Here is a 20,971-nt window from a genome sequence, read left to right as displayed (position 1 = left end):
CTGTAATTCTTATCTTTGTTCTTCTAAAAGTAAGGTTTCTTTTTTTTTTTTTTCTTTTTTTTTTTTTTTAGAGTATTTTTTTTTTTTAATTTATTGGGGTGACAATTGTTAGTAGAATTACATAGATTTCAGTTGTGCAATTCTGAATCACATCATCCATAAATCACACTGTGTGTTCACCACCCAGAGTCAGCTCCCCTTCCATCACCGTACATTTGATCCCCCTCACCCTCATCCCCCACCCCCAACCCCCTTACGCTCTGGTAACCACCAAATTACGTTCCCCAGATTAATTTTCAAACCCCGTGGCCATCCTGTGGTCACCGACTGCCCTCCAATCCCCTCACCCTCCCCCCCACCCCCCACTCCCCCCGCCCATCTAGCAACCCTCAGTTTTTCCTCATTGTCTCCCAAACAGTTTCTGATTAGTTCATTCACTTATTCTTTTCTTTATCAGCTTTCTTTTCAGTCATTTTTCTTTTTGCCTTTTAGTTTGGAACGTTTCTATTAACATATCTTCAAGCTCACTATTTTTTTTCCTTAGCTTTGTCAGACTACTGTTGAGGCCATCAAATACATTTTTTTTTATTTCTATATTTTTAAAAAATTTCTAGCATTTCCTTTTGTCAGTTTCTTAGAATTTCCATATCTCTGCTTATATTAACCATCTATTCTTGCATGTTGTTCACTTTTTTCATTAGAGCTCAGCATATTAATCACAGTTCTTTTATTATTTTATTTATTTATTTATTTATTTAATTTATTGGGGTGACAATTGTTAGTAAAATTACATAGATTTCAGGTGTACAATTCTGTATTACATCATCTATAAATCCCATTGTGTGTTCACCATCCGGAGTCAGTTCTCCTTCCATCACCGTATATTTGAATCACAGTTCTTTTAAATTCTTGGTCTTATCATTCCAAAATCTCTACCATATCTGATTCTGGTTCTGATGCTTGCTGTGTCTCTTCAGACTGTGGTTGTGTTTTGGTTTGTTTGTTTGTTTGTTTTGCCTTTTAGCATGTGTTATCATTGTTCCTTGAAAGATGAACATGATATAATGGATAAAAGTAACTAAGGTAAATAGGCCTTTAGTGTGAGGCTTTAATTTTATCTGTTTAGGAGACTGTGTTTACTATTTGATGTAGCTATAGACATCAGTGGCTAAAATTTCCCACAGTATCCTTGTTTTTGTCTCTCCTGTTGTTTTGAATTTTCCTAGAGACTTCTTTTTTACAAATAGGGTCTGAGCCTTATAGTTCTTTGCAGCTGTAATCACCCTGTTATTATATAGGAGCTAGATTAATGTGGTGGGAAGGAGAAGGGATCTATAGTGCTATTATTGTTTCTCAGTCTTTTAGTGAGTTTGTGTGTTGGGGCTATGACCTCAGAAGTGCTTCAGACTAGAATCGGGTATTTGTCTCCCCAATCTGGAACAATAGAGGAGTCTGGATTTGGGCATTTCCGTCCCACCAAATCATTTAGACTCTGGTAAAACCCACACTTGTTAGGCTCTGGTAAAGAGTTTCTCTTGAGGGCAGGGCTTTGTTAAGGAAAATAGACTATTCTAGATGTATGTCAAAATGGTTACTTTTCCCTTTCCTCTACTGTTAGGTTGGTGCAAAAGTAATTGTGGTTTAAAAAGTTAAAAATAATTGCAAAAACCGCAATTACTTTTGCCCCAACCTAATAGAAGCATGAGGGTTTTTTTTCTGATCTCCACCCTGAGAACATGGTGGGGCTTCCAGAGGTAAAACTCATGAATGTGCGTGGGCTTCCCTAAGGCTGTATCTCCGGGATTTTTTAATCTCTCAAACTAATCCACCTCAGTCCCCAGTAGCTACCCAATTACCCTTTAAGTGTTTCTATTTAATACTGGCTTCAGTGTAGTTTCTGTTCCCACTAAGCCGTGATTCTCTTTATGCACCCATCTTGTTTGCCTCTCTAATTTTTTTGTGGAGGTGGATTTCTTTGTGACCTCAATTCTTTGATGGATATAAGAAGAGTTGTTGATTTTTAGTTTTCAGCTTTTTTCTTGTTGTGAGGACAGGAATGGTGACTTCCAAGCTCTTTCCATGTCAGACCAGAAACCAGAAGTCAATTTAGTTTAATTTTAATGATTTCTTAACAGTTATCACATTTTAAGAATTGTCTCTGCCCAGTATATTTAAAGTGAAGTTTAAAATTTTCCAAATATTTGCATTTTGAGTTTTATGTAATCTTTAAATTTAATTTGTATTTTAAGTTGTAGCCAGAGAATTTGTAAGTTCCTTAGTTTTTAAAAATTTGAGTTTGTTCTTAGCGTATTATACAATTAATTTTATAACTTTTTCATAGACATTTAAAAATAATTTCTAACAATATGTTAAATGTGTTCAACATTGTTGATTAATTATATTATTCAAATAGTCTATGTTCTTCCTATTTATTTATTCATCACATACTTGTTGAACATCAATATGATTCAGGCTCTGTTAGTTACTTGTGACACAATGACGAGAAAAGTAGAAACAATCCTTTTTCATGTGAGACTCACAATCTGGAAGTAAGATGCATACAAGTAAACAAACAACTATAATATAATGTGAAAAATGCTATAATGAATGTCATACATAGTTGTATGTAAGAACATAGGAAGGGTACATAATATAGCCTGGGCAGTCAGAGAAGGCTTTCTTGGAAGAAATTATGACCAAGCTGATACTTAAAGGATAAGTAGGAGCTAACAAAAAAAAAATGAGAGTTTAAAAATCTTTCATACATGTTTGAAGAACTGGAGTTGATAGTTAGCATTTTTAGGAACTTAAAGAAGTTCACTGTGGCTGGATTGTGCAATGTGAATGATGGGTAGAGAACAGGGTGGCAAAATGAGACTGGAGAGAGTCCAAATTAAAGAGTCCTTTTGCTCATATTAAGGAGTTTGGAATTTATCCTAAGATAAGTGAGAAGCCATTTAAGAAATTTAAGCAGGTGAGTTACATGATACGAATTGTATTTTAGAAAGATTCTCTACTTTCAAAATGTAGAATTGGAATAGAGAAATATAGGAGTGTGTTTAACCCTGTGTTATTACCACCTCTAATTTCTATTTTTAATTAAATGTGAATTACCTGTAATATATGAATCCATTGGCCTAAAAAAAAGAATTAGGACCTAAACCTCACACCTTATACAAAAATTAATTCAAAATAGGTCATGGACTTAAATGTAAGACTCTAAAATTTTTAATCCAATTAGAAAATGTTCAAGAGACATTAACAGACAGTTAATCAAAGAGGATGAATAATGTACAGATGGCAAATTAACACATGAAAAGAGGTTCAATATTATTAGCCATTATCAAAACCACAATGCAATATCATCACAGACCTAATAGAATTAGTCAAATAAAAATAATGATAATACTAGATGCTGATGAGGATGCACAGAAATTGGATGTCTAACTGGTGGTAATACCAAATGGTAAAGCCACTGGGAAAAACATTGTTGCCATTTCTTATAAAACTAAATATGCAATTGCTGTAAAATCAAGCATTTACACTCCTGGACTTTTATTCAGAGAAATAAAGACTTATGAATGTTAATAGCAGCTTTATTTTATTTTTTAATTGGGGTCTATTGGGGGACGGTGTGGTTCTCCAGGGCCCATCAGCTCCAAGTAGTTGTCCTTCAATCTAGTTGTGGAGGGCGCAGCTCAGCTCCAAGTCCAGTCACTGTTTTCAATCTTTAGTTGCAGGGGGTGCAGCCCACCATCCCATGTGGGAATTGAACCGGCAACCTTGTTGTTGGGAGCTCACACTAACCAACTAAGCCACCTGGCTACCCCTCCGGAAACTCAGCGGCAGTTCGTTGTCTTCAATCTAGTTGTAGAGGGCGCAGCTCACTGGCCCACGTGGGAATCGAACTGACAACCCTGTAGTTCAGAACTCACGCTCTAACCAACTGAGCCATTCGCCACCCCAGCAGCTTTGTTAATAATACAAAAATATTGACAATGACTCAAATGTTATTCAACAGGTGAATTGTTGAGCAAACTGTGCTACATCCATACCATAGAGTATTATTCAGAAATGAAAAGAACTGGACTATTGATATATGCAAAAACTTAGATGGACTTAAAGTGTATTACACTTGATGGGAAAAAAAGCCAGTCCCCAAAAAGTTACACACTGTATGATTCCATTTATATCACATTCTAAAAATGACAAAGCTATAGAAATGAAGACCAGATGGAGGTGGGGTGTGTGATAGGAGTGAATGAGAATACAAAGAGGTAGAACAAGGGTGTTCTTTTATGGTGATATAACATCTCTGTATCTTGATTGTGGTGATGATTACACAAAACTATACATGGGATAAAATTGCATAGGAGAGAGACAGAGAGAATGATAAAAATGGTGAAAAATGAGTATGTCTGTGATCTAGTTCACATAAATGTTCCAATGTCAAATTCCTGGTTTTTATATTGTACTACACAATATAAGATGTCATCATTGGGGAAGGGTTCACAGGATTTTATGGACTATTTTTGCAACTTTCTGTTTTAAAATTTAAAAACGCTTTTTTTCCCCCAAAGAATTAAGACATTACAGATAAGTCTAAAATCCGCTTTGGTCACTACCCCTGATTTCATTCATTTCTCCCCACCCCAGAAGTCACTACTGCTGTAAGTTTAGTATGTATCTTTCCATAATTGTTTTTCTTAATATTTATATTCCTTTATTGGAGCAAGATTCCTGACCAGTATACAGTGATGTATTTACTAGACAGAGACCTGTGCAGAAGTTACATATGATCCATCTATATAGGTTTTCATTACATTTTCCCTGTTGATGGAATAGTTGCATTTAAAAAGTTTTATACATCAAAAAAGCTTTGAATTTGACCAAGTGTCCATTAATCCAACTCTGAAAAAGTGGCATTTAATTTTAGTTACTATATTTTACAGCATTCAAAAGCTTAGGCATTAGGTAGCTTCTCAAAGTGTTCTTCTATGCACAATGGCATTTAGCAGACAGACCAGAGTCCATCATCTCACCCAGATTCACACAGACGGGTCTCATTTGAGAACTCTATGCTAAATAGCTGGTACTTAGAGACAGAAGTACTCCTCACCTGAGTTAATTACCACCAATGCGGACTTCTTACTCTAAGAGCCTGTCTTCTTGGCTGTATTTTATAGTGCCAACGAAGACATGCCAGCAATTGCCTTGGGTGTAACTTGGCATTAGAGCACCAGGTCTCTCTGATGGTGGTGGTGGGCACTGTTTTATATCCATGTAAAAAAAGGCTTTTTTTTTTTAAATGCCATTTTGAAATACAAATTAAGGGTACAATATACTCAGAACTGAGTTTTGAACAATCTGGTATCCCAAATGATTTGAAAATTTTCAGAAACTGATGGCAAATTGTACCCATGATGTTTCCTAGCTATGGAGACATGAATACATTGATTCAAATCCCTTTACTCAATCCACATAGCCCTGAGGTCATCCTGCAAAGTGCAAAGTGAGTATCAAAAAATATGGAGTTAAGGTGACAAAGTTTGACAATAAGTTATACAAGTCAAACCTGTTCTGAGAGAAAAGCATTAAATCCTTTGGGTACACATTTAGTTTTATTGTAACAAAGCAACTTGTACACTTTTAATGTTTAAAACTGAGCATCCTTTTTCCTTTCCAGTGAGACAAAAAGAAAATTTAAAAATAAAGAGGAGCAAAATTACAATAGTGGATGTGAATTCCAAATAAGATTCTACAGCTTCTGCTGATTCTCCTATCAAGTGGCAGGGCTCAAGTCATCACTAGGAGAGAATTTTATTTTAAAAGTGTCATCTTAAACTGCAAGGATGTCCATTAAACATCACAATTAAACATGCCAAAGGAGAAGCCATGTTGTCAAAACGCCCAGTTACCCCCAAACATCTCAAACCCACCCTTTGCTCACTTTCTATAACCCCCCCTTTTTTAAAACAAGAGAAAGTAGACAGATACATGTTGGTAAATGCTAACTGTCCATATTCACATAGAGGGACAATGTAATCTCTGAGTCCAATATACAGAGGAAGGAGGGAAAAAGCTAGAATTCTATGCACTACTACACAGGGGCCTGGCACCCTCCAGCTTCCAGCAGAGCTAAGGGAGCGAAAGGTTTTTTGTTTTTATTTTTTTCCCCACAGAGCACAGAGTTGTTGATCCCATAAAGTTTTGTTGGGACAGGAGAGGATATAAATGAATTTGGAATAGAAATGGGTGGAGATTCTTTTCCCACTGTATTTTGCTCAAGGTATTCTCCCACCCTACCCCCCCAAAATAAAGTGAGAACCATGATGTAAGGGAGTGAAGAGACCTCAGAAACAGGACAACTGAGCCCAAGGCCGGGGGGAAGACTGCAACTTGCTTCAGATACTGGAGAAAATTTTAAAAAGAAGGTTGGAATCCATCAGTGTTCCAATAGTCATCTTATCCTTCATCTTCCTCTCCTTCCTCCCCCTCATCACCTTCATCTTCTTCAACTTCATCCCTCTCCCCTTCTTCATCAATATCTTCCGATACTTGTTCATCATCACCTTCTTCCTATTCTTCTCGTTCCGCTTCATCACCCATGTCAGGAACCAAGTAGTACTGTAGTGGATTTGGCCAAATAGCATCTTTGATGACTTCTCCTAACACATCTGCACCTGCATGAGAATGGTGGTTAAACCAGGTAAAGAAGCTCTCAGGTTCCTCGTGCTGTCTGCTGTCTCTTCCTGTGGGCTTTATTCTGCATTTCACTTAAACATTTCATCACACCCTTTCCAGATTTCCCTTTGATTTCAGTGGACTTTGAAGATGGATACCACTCTCATTCAGATGAAATTATTTGGAGAGAACTTTATTTTCGAAGTGAAGATTTTCATCAAAATAAAAATCTATTCTGTAATCTAATTTAATATCTTCAAATTCTGTCACTTCAACTCTTGTCAAATAATGCAGTGCCTCTGCATCCTCTTCCCCAAGCAGTGCAGACACTTGTGGATGGTTGACACATTACCCCAAAATTTGGCATTTTGGGCGATCAATTCTGACCTCGTCTGAAAAAAATGGTTGGCAGAGTTTTGTACATTTCTGTTCTATTTTCCAAATCTCCTCACTGGCTTGTTCATTAAGTATGTTTCATTTTGTACTTCACTGGCTTGTTCATTAAGTATGTTTCATTTTGTACTTCATCAGTATGTTCAATTGCTTCTCACTGTTCTTTTTCTGAGATCTCATTGACCTCGTCGTGGTTGGAGTTGACCTCCTTTTTATTGACTTTGGCCGACAGTGTAGATGGGGTGCTGCTCACGGTGGCGGTGGGGGGGTGCGAACAGGGAGAGAAGGGAAGCGAAGAGGATGGGCAATGGCTTCCCCTTCTGCCACACACACGTGCCGGCAGCCTGGCTGCCTCCTCACAGCACCCCTTGGCTTTCCCTCCCCCTGGCTCTCGTGTGCACTGCCACCACAGCCTGACGACGAGGGAGGGAGTGGGGCAGTGTGCCCGCCCTGCCTGGGCTCCTGCTTGTGGAGGAGGGACCTCTGGGCTCCCTCACTCACGCTCCACGCTCCACGCTCCAGCACACTGCTCATTCTCCCAGAGCCGCCTCCACCTCCCTCCCCATAATTGTTTTTTGTTTTTGTTTTTGTGGGTTTTTGTTTTAATTTTATGCTCACCTATGTGTAGTCATAAAAATATATGTAAATATATAGGATTATTTTTGTGTACTTTCTACATAAGTGTTATATCATATGGTGTGTGTCATTCTGTAACTTCCTTTTTGTCACTCAGTGTTATATTCTGAAGATATATTACTATTGATACATATAGCTTTAATTAATTTATTTCGACTGCTCTGTTGCATTCCACTGAATATGCCATTTTTAAATTAAATTTATTGAGATAACATTGGTTGATGACATTATATAAAATTTAGGTGTACAACATTATAATTTGATATTAGTATACTCTATTTGTACTCACCACCGAAAGTCTAGTTTCCTTCCAGTTACCATTTGTTTGACTCCCTTTACCCAATTCACCCTCCCTCACTCTTTCCCCCTATGGTAACCATTGTTTTGTTGTCAGTATATATGACTTTTTTGTTTGTTTGTTTTATTTGTTTGTTATGTTTTTGTTTTATATTCCACATATGAGTGAAAACATACTTTTTTGTGTTCTTTGCCATGTGACTTATTTTGCTTAGCATAATACCCTCAAGATCCATCCATATTGTCTCCAATTGCAATATTTCATCTTGTTTTGGCTGAGTAGTATTCCGTTCTCTGTCTGTCTATCTATGTATCTATCTATCTGTCATCTATCATCTTCCTATATTACATCTTCCTAATCCACTCATCCGTCAATGGACACTTAGGTCATTTCCATATCTTGGCTATTGTAAATAATACTGCAATGAACATAGGGATACATACATACATGTTTATGAATTATTGTTTTCATTTTTCAGGTAAATACTCAGAAGAGGAATTGCTGGGTCATAAAGCAGTTCTATTTTTATTTGTTTGAGGAACATCCATACTGTTTTCCATAGTGGCTGCACCAATTCACATTCCCACCAAATATGCACAAGGGTTCCCTTTTCTCCACATCCTCGTCAACACTTATTTCTCATATTTTTCTCCTCTCTCATCTTTTAATTTTTTTATTTTAAATTACAATTGACATACAATATTGTATTAGCTTCAGGTGTACAACATAGTGATTAGACATTTATATATTTATATAACTTACAAAGTGAATCACCCAAATAAATCTAGTTCCCATCTGACACCATACATATTTATTACAATAGTATTGACTGTATTTCCTATGCTATACTTTATAATAGCCATTCTAACAGGTGTAAAGTGATATCGCATTGTAGTTTTGATTTGCATTTCCCTAATAACTAGTGATGTTGGGCATCTTTTCATGTGCCTGTTGGCCATCTGTGTATCTTCCTTGGAAAAATGTCCATTCAGATCCTCTGCCAATTTGTTAATCAGATTGTTGTTTTGTTGTTGAGTTATATGAGCTCTTTATATATATTTATATTAACCCCTTATTGGAGGTATCATTTGCTAATATCTTCTCCCATTTGATTGGTTGCCTTTTCATTTTGTTGATGGTTTGTTTTGCTGTGCAGATTTTTAGTTTGATGTAGTCCCATTCATTTATTTATTTACAAAAACACCTTTGAGACCAATGTCCAGAAGCTATGTACCTATGTTTTCTTCTATGTATTTTATGGTTTCAGGTCTTATATAAAAGTCTTTAATCCATTTTGAGTTCATTTTTGTGTATGGAGTACTATAGTGGTCTACTTTCATTCTTTTGCAAATGGTTGTCCAGTTTTTCAAACACCATTTATTGAAGAATCTTTTTTTCTCCATTATATATTCCCGGCTCTGTTGTCATAAATCAATTGCCCATAAATCTGTGAGTTTATTGGTTTGTATGTCTGTTTTTCTTCCAGTACCATACTGTTTTCATTACTATAGCTTCAAGTATAGTTTGAAATTGGGAAGTGTGGTACCTCTGGCTTTGTTCTTTTTTCTTGGGATGCTTTGGCTATTTGGGGTCTTTGGTGGTTCCATGCAAACTTTAAGATTTTTTTGTTCTATTTCTGTGAAAAATGCCATTGGGGTTTTGATACAGATTGCATTGAATCTGATGATTGCTTTAAGTAATATGGACATTGTACCAATGGTAGTTCTCCTAATCCATGAACATAGAATATCTTTCCATTTGTTTGTGTCTTCTTCAATTTCTTTCAACAATGTCTTCAATGTAGTTTTCTTTCAGTGTAGTTTTCAGCATACAGGTCTCTCAACTCCTTTGTTAAGTTTATTCCTAGGTATTTTATTCTTTCTGTTTCAATTATAAATGGGATTTTTTTCCTTCATTTCTCTTTGTGATATTTTGTTAGTATGTAGAAGCACAACAAATATTTGTATATTGATTGTATGTCTTTCAAGTTTATTGTATTTGTTTATTATTTCTAATAATTTTTTGGTATAATCTTTAGGGTTTTCTAGATATGAAATAATGTCATCTACAAATAGTGATAGTTTTACTTTTTCCTTTCCAATTTGGATGCTTTTTTCCTTTTTCTTTTTCATGCCTAATTGCTCTGGCTATGACTTCCAGTACTATGTTGAATAACAGTGGCTAGAGTGGGCATTACTGTCTTGTTCTTGATCTTAGAGAAAAGATTTCACTTTCTCACCATTGAGTATGTTGTTAGGTGAGGGTTTGTCATATATGGCCTTTATTATATTGAGGTACTTTCCTTCTATACCCATTTTATTGAGAGTTTTTATCATAAATACATGTTGTATCTTGTCTAATGCTTTTTATGCATCTACCATGTTTCCCCGAAAATAAGACCTGGCCAAACAATCAACTCTAATGAGTCTTTTGGAGCAAAAATTAATATAAGACCCAGTATTATATTATACTAATTACAATATATTATATTATATTATATTATAGACCAGGTCTTATATTATAGTAAAATAAGACCAAGTCTTATATTAATATTTGCTCCAAAAGACACATAGCTGATTGTCTAGCTAGGTCTTATTTTTGGGGAAACACGGTATTAAGATGACTGTGTGATTTTTTAATTTTTATTTATTTTTAAAATTTATTGGGGTGACAATTGTTAGTAAAATTACATAGATTTCAGGTGTACAATTCTGTATTACATTATTTATAAATCCCATTGTGTGTTCACCACCCAGAGTCAGTTCTCCTTCCATCACCATATATTTGATCCCCCTTAACCTCATCTCCCACCCCCCATCCCCCTTACCCTCTGGTAACCACTAAAGTATTGTCTGTGTCTATGAGTTCTTGTTTCTCATTTGTTTGTCTTGTTCTTTTGTTGTTTTGGTTTATATACCACATATCAGTGAAATCATACCCTCATCTCCCACCCCCCGCCCCCCATCCACTATCTCTCTGACATCGCACCGAGCTATCCCATTTCCACTATCTCCACTCCCAATGCTGTACTCTGCCTATTGTAAATGTATACATACCTATATATGTGTGTGTGTATATATATATATATATATATATATATATATATATATATATATATAATATTATAGTTGGCATTCATTATTGTTCAGCTTCAGGTGTACAATGCAGTGATCAGGCATCTACATCTTCCCTGAGATGGTCTCCCAAATGGGACACGTGCCTATCGGATACCCTACAAAATCTTTACAACATTATTGATTACGTTCCCCAGATTAATTTTCAAAACCCCGTGGCCATTTGTGGTTACTGATTGTTTTCTAATCCCCTCACCTTCCCCCTTACCCCCCCGCCCCTCTAGCAACCCTCAGTTTTTCCTCTTTGTCTCCAAAACTGTTTCTGATTAGTTCATTCTTTTCTTTAGATTCCACATATAAGTGAGATCATATGGTACTTATCTTTCTCTGTCTGACTTATTTCACTTAACATATTGTTCTCCAGGTCCATCCATGTTGCTGCAAATGGTAAGATTTCTTTCTTATTTATGGCTGCGTAGTACTCCATTGTATAACTGTACCACATTTTCTTAATCCAGTCATCTACCGATGGGGGATTTGCGGATGTTGAACCATCCTTGTGCCCCCGGGATGAACCCCACTTGGTCGTGATGAATAATCTTTTTAATGCATTGTTGTATTCGATTTGCTAGAATTTTGTTTAGGATTTTTCAATCTGTATTCATCAGAGATATTGGTCTGTAGTTTTCTTTTTTTGTGTTGTCCTTACCAGGTTTTGGTATCAGGGTAATGTTGGCCTCATAAAATGAATTAGGCAGTACTGTCTCTTCTTCAATTTTTTGGAAGAGTTTGAGCAGCATTGGTATTAGATCCTCTTTGAAGGTTTGGTAGAATTCACTAGTGAAGCCATCTGGTCCCGGACTTTTGCTTTTGGGAAGGTTTTGGATGACTGATTCAATTTCGTTACTGGTGATCGGTCTGTTTAGATTTTCCAGTTCTTCATGGTTCAGCCTAGGAAGGCTATATGTTTCTAAGAACTTATCCATTTCTTCTAGGTTATTGAATTTGGTGGCATATAGTCCTTCATAGTATTCTTGGATGATCCTTTGTATTTCTGTGGCGTCCGTGATAACTTCCCCTTTTTCATTTCTGATTTTGTTAATTAGTGTCTTCTCTCTTTTTATCTTAGTGAGTCTAGCCAAGGGTTTGTTAATTTTGTTAAGCTTTTCAAACAACCAGCTCTTTGTCAGACTAATTTTTTTCTATTGTCTTTTTGTTCTCTATTTCATTTAGTTCTGCTCTGATTTTTGTTATTTCCTTTCTTCTGCTGACCTTGGGTTTCACTTGTTTTTCTTTTTCTAGTTCTTTAAGGTGTAACATGAGGTTATTTATTTGGGATTTTTCTTGTTTCTTGAGGTAGGCATGCAATGATATAAATTTCCCACTTAAAACTGCTTTTGCTGCATCTCAAAAATTTTGGTAGGATGTATTTTCATTGTCATTTGTTTCTATGTATCTTTTGATCTCTCCTCTAATTTCTTCTTTGACCCAGTCGTTCTTTAAAAGTATGTTGTTTAGTCTCCATGTATTTGTGTTTTTTCCTGCTTTTTCTTTGCAGGTGATATCCAATTTCAAAGCCTTGTGATCAGAGAATATGCTGGGTATGATTTCAATCTTCTTAAATTTGCTGAGGTTAGTTTTATGTCCCAGTATATGGTCTATCCTTGAGAATGTTCCATGTACACTAGAAAAGAATGTATAGTCTACAATAGCCAAGACATGTTAACAACCAAAATGCCCATCGGTAGATGACTGGATTAAGAAACTGTGGTACATTTATACAATGGAGTATTATGCAGCCATAAAGAAGAAAGAAATCTTACCATTTGCAACAACATGGATGGACCTAGAGAACATTATGTTAAGTGAAATAAGTCAGACAGAGAAAGATAAGTACCATATGATCTCACTTATTTGCGGAATCTAAAGAAAAGAATAAGTGAATGAACTAACCAGAAACAGTGTTGGAGACAAAGAGGAAAAACTGAGGATTGCTAGATGGGCGGGGGGGGGGGCGGGTGAAGGGATTGAAGGGCAGTCGGTGACCACAGGATGGCCACGGGGTTTGAAAATTAATCTGGGGAACGTAATTTAGCGGTTACCAGAGGGTAAAGGGGTTGGGGGTGGGAGATGAGGGTAAGGGGGATCGAATGTATGGTGATGGGGGGAGGGCTGGCTCTGGGTGGTGAACACACAGTGTGGTTTATGGATGATGTGATGTGGGGTTGCACACCTGAAATCTATGTAATTTTGATGACAATTGTCACCCCAATAAATTTAAATTAAAAAAAAAAAGAATGTATAGTCTGATGTTTTAGGATGAAGTACTCTATATATGTCAATTATGTCCATTTCATCTAATGTGTCATTTAGGGCTGCTATTTCGTTATTTATTTTCAGTTTGGATGATCTATCCATAGCTGTCAATGATGTATTTAAGTCCTCTAGTATAATTGTGTTTTGGTCAATTTCTCCCTTTAGTTCTGTTAGTAGTTGCTTGGTATATTTCGGTGCTCCCTGATTGGGGGCATAAATATTGATGACTGTTATGTCTTCTTGTTGTATAGTCCCCTTTACCATTATGAAATGTCCATCTTTGTCTCTTGTTATCTTTTTCACCCTGAAGTCTGTTTCATCTGATATCATTATGGCTACACCTGTTTTTCTCCGGGTACCATTTGCTTGGAGTGTCAATTTCCACCCTTTCACTTTGAGTCTATGCTTGTCCTTGTAGCTGAGATGTGTCTCTTGGAGACAGCATATGGTTGGGTTTAGTTTTGTGATCCAATCTGCTACTCTGTGCCTTTTTATTGGTGAGTTCAGTCCATTTACATTTAGGGTGTTTATGGATATGTGAGGATTTCCTGTCATTCTATCTTTAGTTTTCTGGTAAGGCTGTGTCTCCATTGTTTCTTTGCCTTTTTGTTGTTGTCTGTTATTTCTGTGTGGTGGTATTCTATGATGTTTCCCTCTGTTTCTTCTTTTATTACAGCATATATTTCAGTTCTGGATTTTTTTTGAGTGGTTACGCTGAAGTTTATGTAAAAGAAAGTTTGATATTTAGAGTATTCCATTTTCTTCAGCACGCTTACTTTCTCCATTCCCATATTCCGGTTCAGGCCTTTACTCTCCCCCTTTTTATGTTTTGGTTGCCACAAATTGTCCCTGTTGATGGTGGTCGAATAGCCTCCTTTACTATTTCTTGTAGTGCAGGTCGTGTATTAGAAAATTCCCTCAGCTTCTGTATGTGTGGAAAGGTCTTTATTCCTCCTTCATATCTAAAGGATATCTTTGCTGGATATTTTATTCTTGGTTCATAATTTCTCTCTTTCAATAGTTTGAATATTTGGTTCCACTCCCTCCTGGCTTGTAGAGTTTCTGCTGAAAATGTGATGATAATCTAATGGGCTTTCCTTCGTAGGTTACCGTCTTCTTTTCCCTGGCTGCCTTGAGGATTGTTTCTTTGTCGTTGATTTTAGACAGCTTCAATACAATGTGCCTTGGAGAAGACCTGTTGGGATTGAGGTAATTAGGTGTTGTATTTGCTTGTTGGATTCGAGGATCCAGTTCTGTCCACAAGTTTGGGAAGTTCTCATCAACAATTTGTTTGAATATATTCTCTGTTCACTTCTCTCTTTCTTCTCCTGCTGGTATGCCCATTCTTCTTCTTTTTTTTTTAATTTATTGGGGTGACAATTGTTAGTAAAATTACATAGATTTCAGGTGTACAATTCTGTGTTACATCATCTATAAATCCCACTGTGTGTTCACCACCTGGAGTCAGTTCTCCTTCCATCACCATATATTTGGATCCCCCTTACCCTCATCTCCCACCCTCCACCCCCCGCCCATTATTCTAATATTGCTCTTTCTGATGGAGTCAGAAAGTTGTTGTAGAGTTCTTTCATTTCTTTTAAGTCTGAAGTCTCTTTCTTCTTCCATCTATGTAATTTCCAGGTTTCTATCTTCGATGTCACTGATTCTTTCCTCCATCTGGTCAACTCTACTACCTAAGCTGGTTGTTTCATTCTTGATTTCTTCTATTGAGTTCTTAATCTCCAGAAATTCTATTTGGTTCTTTTTTAAAATTTCAGTCTCTTTCGTAAAATGCTCATGTTGTTCTTTGATTGTGTTTCTGAGTTCATTAAAGTGCCTTTCTGTGTTTTCTTGCATCTTGTTGAGTTTTTTCAGAACTGCAATCTTGAATTCTCTGTCATTTAAGTCACATATTTCAATATCTTTAAGTTCCTTTTCTGGAGACTTTTCACTTTCTTTCTGAGCTGTCTTGTTGCCTTGGTTATTCATGGCAACTACTGATTTATTATTTCTCTTCCTAGACATCTACAAGAGTGGCTTCTGCAACAGGTTGATAGGAAGAGGTCTTTCTTTTGTTTTCCAATACTTGTTGGTAGAATGTTTTATTTTCTCTCTGACTGCAGCCTTTTTTTTCTCTCTCACACGGTAGTGCTATGTTTTCTCTGAACTATTCCAGCTTCTCACACAATGGGGGGATTCCCTGGGAGACGGGCTTCTCCTGTGTTAATAGTTTGCCTGGGTCACAGGGTACAGTGTTCGTGTGGGTAAGCAGAGAGCTTTTGAAGTTCCAAAGCTCTTCCTGCACCAGATTCAGATCCCGTATGGTTCAGCAGTTCTGTTTACTCCTCCAGGGATCCGCCCAGATAGGTGGCGCCAGGGGCCGGGTGAGTTGTGAGAGGTGGCCCAGAGCAATGGCGGCGACCACCACCACAGCCAGTCCTGCTTCCACAGCTCCCTCCCCTTTGCTGGAACTAGTTGGGCTGCGAATCTGTGTCTGTGCTCCACAGTTCTCAGAGCAGCGAATATTCTGTTCTTTTGATCTGACACTGCTACTGTTCCGCTTCTAGCATGGGGCAGGTGGGGGTGGGTCGAGCTCTGGGAGGGTAAGGAGGGGGAGGCTAGTCTCAGAGCCTAAGTCTTCCGTTCTCTGCTCAGCAGTGAGGGCTTAAACCACTGTTTTCAGCCTTCTTCCCTCAGTCTTTTCTCCGAGGTCTCTGCCGTGAGCATTGGGTTCAGCCGTGTTATATACTGCCCCCTCAGCCCTGTGGGCCATAAGTGGAGCCCTAGCATTCCGAGTTCTTCCTTCTCCCGCAGCTGCAGTAGTTCCGGGATGCAGCAAGCTCGGAGCACTGAGCTAGGTCTGCGTCCTGTGCCCGTCTCCGCACTTCTCCCTTCGCTTGCGTGGTTCGCCCACCTTTAGGTGAATTCAGTAGTGGGTCTCTTCGTCTTGCTTGTCTGCTGTGCAGGGAGTCCTTTGTGGAGTTACTGTTGTTCGATTAGTTGTAAATTCCAGGGAAGCTTTACAGAACCTCACCTGTTGCATTTGGTTTACAAGTATTTTGATGAGGATTTTTGCATCTGTGCTCATCAGAGACATTGGCCTGTAATTTCCTTTTCTTGTGATGTCCTTGCCTGGTTTTGCTATTAAGGTAGTGTTGGCCTCATAAGATGAGTTAGGAAGCATTCCCTCATCTTCAACTTTTTGGAAGAGTTTGAGAAGGACAAGTATTAAATCTTTTTTGAATATTTGGTAGAATTCACCAATGAAGCCATCTGATCCTGGGCTTTTTTTTTTTTTAGGAGGTTTTTTATTACTGTTTCAGTTTCCTTACTAGTGATCACTCTGTAAACCAAAATTAACTATAGGCTGTAAGAAAGAGTGAGAAACATTTATTTGAGCAAAAGTAGATATTGCCTGGGAGACATAGATTCAGGTAGCAACGTAAATGGTGTTCCCCCGAGGCTAAGAGGCTGTGGCTTTTTATAGCAAAAGTTCCCACCCAGGTTCTCAATTAGGTCCATTTTATGTAAATGAGGTATTTGCATTATGCAGTTCTGATTGCACAAGGCATGTCTCACTCCATTGGTAGAAAGATGAAACCAGTGTTTCCCTGCAATGGTTAACTCAGACAGCATAAACAAACGGAGCATAGCACAGGAAGCCAAGAGTTCAGTCTGAGGTTCTTCCCAGGATACAGAGTATGTGTGGAACCCCTGTGAGCAACTGACCATTAGACTCTAATTCTTTATAAAATTTGGGGCCTCAGTTGACCATGGGGAGTCCATCTCAGTAGATGAATTCTTTCTCAGGGTTCACATCAAATAAATCTTTCTTCTTGGGGTCCAAAGCTCTATTCAGCATTTCTAATTCTTCATGATTCAGTCTAGGAAGGTTGTATGCTTTTAAGAATTTGTCCATTTCCTCTAGATTGTCCAATTTGGTGGCATATAGCCTTTAATAGCGTGGTTTTTTTTTTGCTATGTAAATTTTTAATAGCATTCTTGTATAATCCTTTGCATTTCTGTTGTGTCTACTGTGAGTTCTCCTCTTACATTTCTGATTTTATTTGAGTCTTCTCTCTTTTTTCCTTAGTGATTCTAGCTAAAGGTTTGTCAATTTTGTTTATCTTTTTAAAGAAGCAGCTCTGTTTCACTAATTTTTCCTATTGTCTTTTTATTCTCTATTTCATTTATTTCTTCTCTGATTTTTATAATTTTCCTTCTTCTACTGACTTTGGGCTTTATTTGTTCTTCCTTTCCTAGTTCCTTAAGGTGTAATGATAGATATTTATTGGGCAGGGCAGTGTTCTTCTTTCTGGAGGTAGGCTTATAGTGCTATAGACTTTCTTCTGAGTACACCACTTTTGCTGCATCCCAAAGATTTTGGTATGTCATACATTCATTTTTATTTGTCTGTATGTATCTTTTGATTTCTTCTCTCATTTCTCCATTGACCTAATAGTTGTTCAGTAACATGTTGTTTAATCTCCATATGTTTTTGATTTTCCAGCTTTCTTCTTATAGTTCATTTCTAGTTTCATACCATTATGGTTGGAGAGGATGCTTGGTATGATTTCAATCTTCTTAAATTTATTGATACTTGTTTTGTGTCCCAACATATGGTCTGTTCTTGAGACTATTCCACGTGCACTTGAGAAGATTGTGTATTCTGTTGTTTGGGAATGGAAATGTCTATGAATATCAATTAAATCCATCTGGTCTAATGTGTCATTTAAGGCCAATATTTCCTTATTGACTTTTGTTCTGGATGAGCTATCCATTGATGTTAGTTGGGTATTAAAGTTCCTATTATTATTGTATTACTGTCAATTTTTTCCTTTAGGTCTTTTAATAATTGCTTTATATATTTTGGTGCTCCTAGGTTGGGTGCAAATATGTTGACATCTGTTGTGTTTTCTTGGTGGATTTCCCCTTTTTCATTATAGAATGTCTATTTTTGTCTCTCGTTACTTTTTTGTCTTGAAATCTATTTTGTCTGATGCAAGTATGGCTACACCAGCTTTTTTTCTCTGGATACCATTTACTTCGAGTATCATCTTCCACCCTTTCACTTTGAGCCTATGTTTGTCTTTGGAGCTGAGATGGGTCTTCTGAAGGCAACATACAGTTGGGTCTTGTTTGTTAATCCATCCAGCCTACTACCATGTTTCCCCCAAAATAAGACCTAGCCAGACAATCAGCTCTAATGCGTCTTTTGGAGCAAAAATTAATATAAGGCCCGGTCTTATATTATATAAGACCGGGTCTTATTGGTCTTATATTAAAATAAGACCGGGCCTTATATTAATTTTTGCTCCAAAAGACGCATTAGAGCTGATTGTCCGGCTAGGTCTTATTTTCAGGGAAACACGGTATGTGCCTTTTAATTGGTGAGTTCAATCCATTTACATTTCAGGTGATTATTGATATATCAGGACTTACTACAGCCATTTTTAGCTTTTGTTTTCTGGTTGTTCTGTGTTTCCATTGTTTCTTTTCTCTTGTTTTTCTACCTGTTATTTTAGTTTGTTAGTTTTTTTCTCTCTTTTTTTTTTTACAATATTTGCCTCCATTTCTTCTTTTTCATGTTTTGTGTCTCAGTTTTAGATTTTTCTTTTGTGGTTACCATGAGGTTTGTAAAGATGTCTGATAGATATAATAGTCCTTTTTCTTCTGATAGCATCTTATCTTCATTTGCCCTTACAACTTCAGTTCTTTTCCTCCTCTCCTTTTATGTGTGTTGTCACAAATTATCCCTTTTTATGTTGCATATTAATTACCAAATTGTTGTTGCTATAGTTATTTTAATGTTTTTTTCCCTTTAGCCTTTTTGTTGTAATTGTTTATTACCCTATTCTGAAATAGGGTTGTATTTTCTTGCTTCTTTCTGTCTGTTTGTCAACTTACTCATAGTTTTTTGTACTTTTGTCTTTTTGTTTCAGATAGAAGAGCTCCTTTCAACATTTCTTATAATGCAAGTCTTGTGCTGGTAAATTCCTGCAGCTTTTATTTATCTGGGTAAGTATTTATTTCTCCTTGATATCTAAAGGATAACTTCGCTGTATATATTGTTCTTGGTTGATGTTTTCTCTCTTTCAATATTTTGAATTATCATTCCAGTCTCTTCTGGCCTATAGGGTTTCTATTGAGAAATCTGATGATAATCTGATGAGGTTTGCATTGTAGGTTACTGTATTTTTGCCCTGGGTGCCTTGAGAAGTCTTCCTTTATCATTAACTTTAGATAGTTTTAATATAATGTGTTTTGGAGAAGGTCTTTTGGCTTTGAAATAATTAGGTGTTCTGTTAGCTTCTTGCACTTGAATGACCAGTTCATTCCCTAGGTTTGGGAAGTTCTCATCAATTATTTCTTTCAATAGGCTCTCTGTTCCCTTCTCCCTCTCTTCTCCTTATGGGATATCCATTATCCTTATGTTGTTCTTTTTAATGGAGTCAGATCTCATAGAGTTCTTTCATTAAAAAAAAAAATTAGTTCTCTCTTATTTCACCTGAGTCGTTTCTAGATTTCTGTCTTCAAGTTTGCTAATTCTCTCTTCCACATGGGCTGCTTTATTTCCAATACTCTCTAATGCATTCTTCATCTCATTTATTGTGTTCTTCAGCTTCAGAATTTCTATTTGGGTACTTTTTTATTGTTTCAATCTCTTTAATAAAGTACTCCTTTTGTTCATTAATTTTATTTCTGAGTTCATTGAATGGCCTTTTTGGGTTTTCTTGTATCTTGTTGAGTTTTCTCATAACTGCTATCTTGAATTCCCTGACATTTAAATCACAGTCTTCCATGACTTGGAGTTTGGTTTCTGGAGACTTGTCATTATCTTTCTGTGTTACCATGTTACCTTGGTTCATGTTACTTGATGTATTGTTCCCCTGCCAGGGCATTTGAAGTACTGGGATCTTTTGTTATTTAGATACTGTTTTGATCTTAACAATTCAGCAGGTCTTTCTTTTTTTTTTCCAGTAGGTGGTGCTATAGCACAAGTTTTTACTTTCTCTTACCGTGCTTCTTGCACCTCTAGGGTCATGGTGGGGGGGGTGTCATGGTTATCATGGAAATTGACTCCTGGGTGACAAGGGTGCTGAGTGTCCCCACTGTGTCTGAGTTGCCTCAGCCTTGGGGCACCACCACTGTGGTGGCGGGTGGCGTGGTGGGCGGGGATGGGAAGAGCAGTACTGCCTCCTTGTTACTAATGGCTGTAGGTACTGCTTTGTTGTTAGAGGCTTCTTAACTGCTTCTACCAGGTTCTGCTGCAGTGGGGGTAGCCATCTTCTCAGTTTGCTGAGAAGCTGCTTTTGCCCCTGTTATCCTCCAAAGGACCATAGTGTGGGGGCCGCACCCTGACCCTTCCATGGCTACCACATTGACTGGGGTTGCAGCAGCACTAAACTGTGTCTGTGGATACTATCGTTGTCCTTCTGCCATCCCACCTCCCTTATGCATTCCAATATGCCCACCTTCAGATGTACTGATACATGGATCTCTCGGGCATGTTTGTGTGTTGAGCAGAGGAACATTTGTTGAATTATAGTTGTGCAATTTGTTGTAAATT

General features: G+C 37.3%; 1 protein-coding gene and 1 pseudogene across 1 annotated transcript in view; one reads left to right on the top strand and one right to left on the bottom strand.

Moving 5' to 3' along the window:
• Positions 1-20,971, top strand: part of SPRY3 (sprouty RTK signaling antagonist 3) — a 91,028-nt gene that overhangs the window by 38,817 nt on the left and 31,240 nt on the right. Inside the window, exon 2 of the mRNA XM_033119674.1 lies at positions 19,344-19,419. The gene's annotated coding sequence lies outside the window, so the exon portion shown is untranslated. The remainder of the gene's footprint in view (positions 1-19,343; positions 19,420-20,971) is intronic.
• Positions 6,424-20,446, bottom strand: LOC117025145 (protein SET-like; annotated as a pseudogene).

Source organism: Rhinolophus ferrumequinum, chromosome X, assembly GCF_004115265.2.
Source record: "Rhinolophus ferrumequinum isolate MPI-CBG mRhiFer1 chromosome X, mRhiFer1_v1.p, whole genome shotgun sequence".
Taxonomy (NCBI): Eukaryota; Metazoa; Chordata; class Mammalia; order Chiroptera; family Rhinolophidae; genus Rhinolophus; species Rhinolophus ferrumequinum.
The sequence above is the reverse complement of the archived record's forward strand: the minus strand, read 5'-3'. Positions and strand labels throughout refer to the sequence as shown.